This window comes from Triticum aestivum, chromosome 6D (assembly GCF_018294505.1).
Source record: "Triticum aestivum cultivar Chinese Spring chromosome 6D, IWGSC CS RefSeq v2.1, whole genome shotgun sequence".
NCBI lineage: Eukaryota > Viridiplantae > Streptophyta > Magnoliopsida > Poales > Poaceae > Triticum > Triticum aestivum.
This window is the reverse complement of record NC_057811.1, coordinates 154147416-154153866: the sequence shown is the minus strand read 5'-3', so window position 1 is coordinate 154153866 and position 6451 is coordinate 154147416.

Genomic DNA, 6451 nt, shown 5'->3' with positions numbered 1-6451 from the left:
CATCTTCATCTTGATGGAACCATGTGGGGGGTGCATCATATTCCACCATGGCCATCGTCTTGTCCAAAGGAAGGATGAAATCATCGCGAATCGGGGCGTCATCATATATGGGACCTAGCACCAAATGAGAAGACACAATAGAGGTAGAGGTCAAGTTGTTAGAAATGCAAATGGCCGCACGTGCCCTATAAACTTCCTCACTCTCTCTATGTGGTGGTGGCTCACTCACTCCCTCAAGGTAGGTGCACTCAATGTCCCATATGGTGGAGTCACTCATCTCACTCAAGTGGCGGGGGTTGTGGCTCTCCTCACATGGGAATTGTGGCAACTCATCATATATGGGGCTAGTGGTGAAGTCACTCTCACTCTCCATATGGTGGAAAAAGTCACTCAAGTCATCATACGTCGCCGTGGTCGAAGGGAAAATCCCATGCTCAACCATCTCGTCGTCGTCGCCGTGGATGAAGGCCGAAGATGGCACATCGTCGCTCTCCTCCAAGACCGAAGGGAAAATCCCATGCTCGATCATCTTGTGGAGCTTGGTCGTCGTGAAGTGAGCTTGGGGTGGAGAAACCTTGGCCTTCATGAGTTCTTGTTCCGCCTTGAGAGCACCAATGTAGTTGTCGTCGAGGGACTTGTAGTTCTCGAGGAGGATAGTCTTGGAAATGTCGTTGTTCAATCCCATCATGAAGTGGAACTTCATCGAAATGGGGTCGTCCACGCCGGCTCGTCGCAAGGCAATCTCCATCTCCTTGAAGTACTTGTCGATGGACTTGGATCCTTGGATGGTGTTCTCCAATTGGCGTAGAAGATGTTCCGTGTAGGTTGGAGGCACGAACTCTCGCCGCAAAGCTCTCTTCGTCTTGGGCCAACTCATGTCGTAGCCCTCCGAAGGTGTGTGAAGCCACCATGTAGACGCGTAGTCATGGAAGTTCCTTGTGGCGCACTTCACTTGATCTTCGGGAGGAACTTGATGTAGCTTGAGGTAGTCGTCCATTAAGCGTTCCCCCTCGAGATACTCCTCGGGTTCTTGAGTCCCATAGAAAGGAATCGCGTGGTCAATGTCGAGGTCATCGTAGCTCATGGAAGTCGCGGACTTGAGCTTGGGGAGCTTCTCTTGAGCGTAGTCTTGAGGTGCTTGTTGGCGAAGATGTCGTATGTCCGTAGGCGAAGATGCCTTGTAGTTGCTTGGCGAAGATGCCAAGTGAGATGGTGAAGCCATAGAGCGGTTGTTGGTGTAGAGCTCTTGACCTTCACGTTCTTGGTGGTGATGGTGTCGATGCCGATGTGATCTTGCCGGAGATGGTAGCTCGGAAGCATGTGCTCTTGAGCGTCTTCGCGAAGATGAGGAAGACCGCTTGTAGGACTTGATGAGGGCTTTGATCTCCTCCATTTGAGCTTGCATCTTGGCGTCTTTGGAGTTGCTCGTGGCATCGAACTCGTCGTTGTTGTTGTAGACCGAAGGTGAAATGCCTTGCCTATCCATCACAAGACTCGAGTAGAGGTGAGTAGGAAATGAGATAAACAATACCAAGTTACCTTTCCCAAAGTTGAGGATGTATCCCGTTTCACTCAATGTGAGATGAAAGAATAGTGGAATTGGCACCGGACTTGTTCACTCACACCTATCAAGTAAAGCTTATGGAGTAGCTTGGTGAGGATAGTGGCACAAAAATTTGATGCAAAATGTTAGCAAGAGTCAATAATGTTGGAAAAGATTCACAAATTCGCAAGTGAAACAAGTATACCAATAGCAATATGTGGCACACGGAAACACACACACGGATAGATAAATTGGGTCGTGCAACCAAGGAATGAGCACAAAATGTGGAATCCACGGAAAACGCTCGTGTTGCACAACTCAAGAGAGACTCTAGCATGATTGCTCAATAGGCGGATACGACACTTGTGCACAACCTATAAGATGCAAAATGTAAGAGCTTTCTATCCCAAGTATGCTATGTGTATGATGTTCCCGGTGTTTGGCACACGATGATCCAAGATGATCAATATGGTACTATGGTATGCAATGTGGCGATGCTATGGCTCTTGCTTACAAGCTCTTTGCTCTCCTTTCCTTTTTGCTTAAAAGCTTATTCTTCTTTTTCTTTTCTTTTTTGATATGGCCACTTATGCGAAATGCACCAACCAAGATAGCAATTTTGTATATGCGGGAACAATCTTGTGACACAAGTGATGATATGATGATACCAAGATGATACCAATATGATATGGTATGTATGCAATGGGAGGTAGGGATCACTAATGTGCACAAGTAACGTTGCCGGCAATACTCAAAGGCTAGTCTCGATAGGCAAGTGACACAAAAATGGGCTAAGGGGTTAACAATGTAATGGCAAGAATGTACAATGATGGGATACCACGATACCAAGATGATATAGAGGTTACCGTTCTTCTTACGGTTAGGGTGTCAAAATGGTGAAGTGGTCGATGTCGAAGACGACCTCGTGGCAATGATGAGTGGCGGTGTTCTTGATGTAGATACCAAGATGATGTAGACCCGTCCCTAAGTAGCCGAAACACCTTAGGAAATGGTAAAAACCGCAAACTCAAAATCTCCAAAGGCAAATGTCAAATGGTGGTAGCGGAATGCGTTGGTGGTTCCGGAGTTAGCAATGCGGAAGTGGCGGTGGTGGTTGATGACGAAGCAACCATCCCTAAGTAGCCGAAACACCTTAGGAGACTCAAGTCACCACTCAAGTAACCACAAATGCTATATGGAACGAAATGGGTTAGGTTGCAGAAAGCTATGGTGGATTTGTGGATGATATGGTGGATAGCCTATGCAAAGATGCCAAAATGCCAAATGTTTGATGGATTCCAATGGTCGTAAAACCAAGATGAGAAGCTCGGTCACGTCGCTAGCTTTTCAACGAGCCAAAGAACACCCAAATCAGAGTTCGGGAGTGAAAGTTATGAATGAAAACGTAAAGTGCATGCGGCTGATTCTGGGGGGTGCGGGTGCCCGGGGGTGGAAGGTGCGGGCACCCGGGGTGGTCCGAGGCAAACAGCCCGGGGGTGCGGGTGCCCGGGGTTTGGGGTGTGGGCACCCGGGGTGGTCAGCGGGGGGTGCACGGGGGTCCGGGTGCCCGGGGTTTGAGGTCCGGGTGCCCGGGGGTGTCGGATTTGGGCGGAAATTCATGGGAAAGTGGAAGAAATTGGTGGATTTCGTGGAGGGAAAGGTGGAGATGGATGGGGGAATGCTAGATCCACTTGAAACCAAGCAAATCCGTGGATCAAATCCAACAAAACCTCATCAAACCAACAAATCACAAAAAAAATTGGGGCTATTTTTGGTGGGAAATTTTCGAAATTGGGGAAGAACACAACAAAATTGGGCTAGAAAACGGTGGGGGGGACTCCAAATTCGTGATAAACGTGGGTCATGATACCAAGATGTTGTAGGGTGGAACCCTAAGTGGAGATCTTTCACGAATTGGAGGGGGAATCCCAAGAACAAGATGAACACTAGGGGAAAATAAGAGGAACACTCAAGAACAAGTCCAATCACACATCCACTAGACAATCAAACACACAAGATCCACAAGGTACATGAACAACAAAAGGAAATAAGATACATGATAGAGTTCATCCCAAATCCTATGAAGGAGATGAGGGCTTGATGAATCCCTTAGGATCTTCTCCAAAGGAGGCCTTGTACTCCTATGGAGTCTTCTCTCTCAAGAGGAATCCCACAAGGGGAGGTACATGAGCTAAGCTCCAATATCAAGATCTATTCTTAGCTATCCTCTAAATGAGTTAGGTGATGCCCTTATATAGTTTACGGACGAAATAAGAGAGGAGGGGGGATACAAGGGCAAAGCCCCAAGGAGGCACGCAGGCTCTCGGTGTGGTGCGGGCACCCAGGGTAAAGGGATCGGGCACCCGCACCGGTCAGGGACCCGGAGGAGGAGGGGTCGGGCACCCGGGGGACTCGGGCCCGGGCACCCGGGGTCGGTGCAGGGGCTGGGCGGCTTCGGCCGGGCACCCGGGGCCCTAAAGCCCGGGCACCCGGGGGTGTGCTGGGCCGGTGCGGGAGGTGGCCCGGGCACCCGGAGTGGGCTGGGCCGGCGGCTGGAGGTGGCCCGGGCACCCGGGGCTGCGGAGCCGGGCACCCGGTGCGGCTGGGCCGGCGGCTGGGAGCGGCCGGGCACCCGGGACTCCACCGGCCGGGCACCCGGGGCCGGCTGGGGGCGATGCCCAGGCAGCGGCCGGGCACCCGGTGCCAAAGAGTCCGGGCACCCGGGGTGTCCAAGGAGCTCCGACTCCTCTCGATCTTCACGATCCTTCCCTTCCTTTCCTTCTCCATTGTCGCTTGTACCTCCGTCCTTGCCTCTTCACGGTCTTCTTCTTGATACCTAAGAGTGCATAACGCTTCCGATTGAGGTAGAACCCAATTCACGAGTGAATCCGAATGAAACTCGAAGTGGAAAGAGTTAACCTCGGTTTCGATGGCACGTGCGTGTGCTCTTGTCCTAGATCCTCTCCGTGCTTGCGGTGGTGGTGTGACATCCATGGTGATGGTCGAGGGATGCTCCGCATCAATAGCTCAATAATACTAGAACAATAATTTGATTTTGGATGTGTAAACATCGCTAGGCCAGCACCGTATACTCCACAGCGAGAAGTTTGTTGCCGGTTCATTCAAATGAAAAATGACATGTTGTACAGACGCTGAATTAGCATGTTGTTCCCTCCAGTTCATAATGGAGATTCTTTAGGAGCTGAACTTTGAAAACTTTGACGGCTAATATGTTTTGAATATTCAGATCCAAAATGATATGCGTTTCTCAGAAAATATTTCCAACATGTTATAATTTTACTGGGTATTATATGTACATATTATACCACAACAAAAACAAGTTGCCAAAGTTACATTTTGAATGCCGTGTAAAAGACACCACTTTTTCGTGAGCTAGAGGGAGTACTTCACTCACTGAATTTGCCCCAGTAATTATTTTGCAGATGGTATATACAGATTTGTCCGCATTTGGGTAGTCCCTTCTTTGTAACCAAACATTTTGGTACAGCCAAAACAATACAATCTTTACTCTCGAGAAAAAAATAAATGGGGCTTGTAAGCAACTTACTATCCCTTTCATCTCAGCTATCAGGTCCATTGTTTTCTCTGAATAAGCGGGGGACTGGTAAGCATTTGTCAGAATCTCTATTGCTTCAGCTGCCGTTTTTCTCCTAGCTTTGGAACTCTCTACAATTTCCTGCATGCATATGGGATCACATAGCCAAAGTAAAGATGCTGCACTTCTTGTTCAGAGTATCATACAACGAAATGACAAGGAAAAACAGGTACTACCTCGTCAAAATCTTTATTGATTGTCCTCAGGAAGTGGCCAGATGGGTTCCTCAGGTGTGGGCATGGGAAGCCACTTTCAGTGTAATATCTAAAAGGTCAATAACACAAATGTTTTTCTATCACAGGTCAAAAGTAATTCAGTAGGAATAAACTGGATGCTTTAGTATGTTTTCATTCTGAACGAAAAGAAACAACAGTGGCTGACACTTGTACACATTAACACGAGGCTTATTATACAACCAAAGTTCGATCAAGCCAATAGCAAATCTACTAATACACATACTACTGAACGTTTATAGCACTCGTGTAGCACTTCCAGCGAGGTTGACCAGCGAATAGCAAATCTGTAGCTACAGAGAGAGACGAACCTGTGGACGGCTGCATCTTTCTCCTACCCATGCTCGATGTTGACAGCGGTGCTGCCATGCCACCACGAGGAAGAGCAAGAGGAACACCTCCACCTGTGGCGTGGTGCGGCCGGGAGAAGAAGGTGGCCGCCGCCATCCGGTGGCGCCAACCGATGGGGGTTGGCCTGGTGCTCCTCCCTTTGAAGTCGCCCGTGCTCCCTCTATCGAGCATCATGGAGGAGTGGATGAAGAGGAGGCTAAGGTGAGCTCGTGTGGTGGCTAGCATTGGGAGAGGGACGGGAGGGAGAGAGAAGTGTACCTGGTCGCCCAGGAACGCCTCGCTAGAGCCAGAGATGCAAGGCCTGGGACGGTTCTTGGCGCCGGGAGGCCAAGCACGCGCCATGGCCAGCGGGAAGTGGAGCCGCTCATGGGGGCGAGGGAGGAGACGGAGAGGAGCCACCGGAGTCCACCGGCGACGAAGGCGATGCCCAACCCAAACCCCTAGCCACAATTGAGGGTCGCGAGCGAGCGTGAGAGGCCTTGCACCACAAATCTTGCTGGATGGGAGGAAGAGGCGGGTCAAGGGGAGGTCCTCGGGGTGTTGCGCGCTGCCGGGAGTGGGAGTGGAGGAGGAGTAGGCGAAGGCGGCGGCCGATGGATGAAGGAGATGGCGGCGGCGTGTGGTCACGGGAGGGGTGGAGGAGGAGCGAGTGCGGGCGCGGGTCTAGGGTTCTCTCCACGGGCGTGCTCCTGTTTTATATAAGTGTGT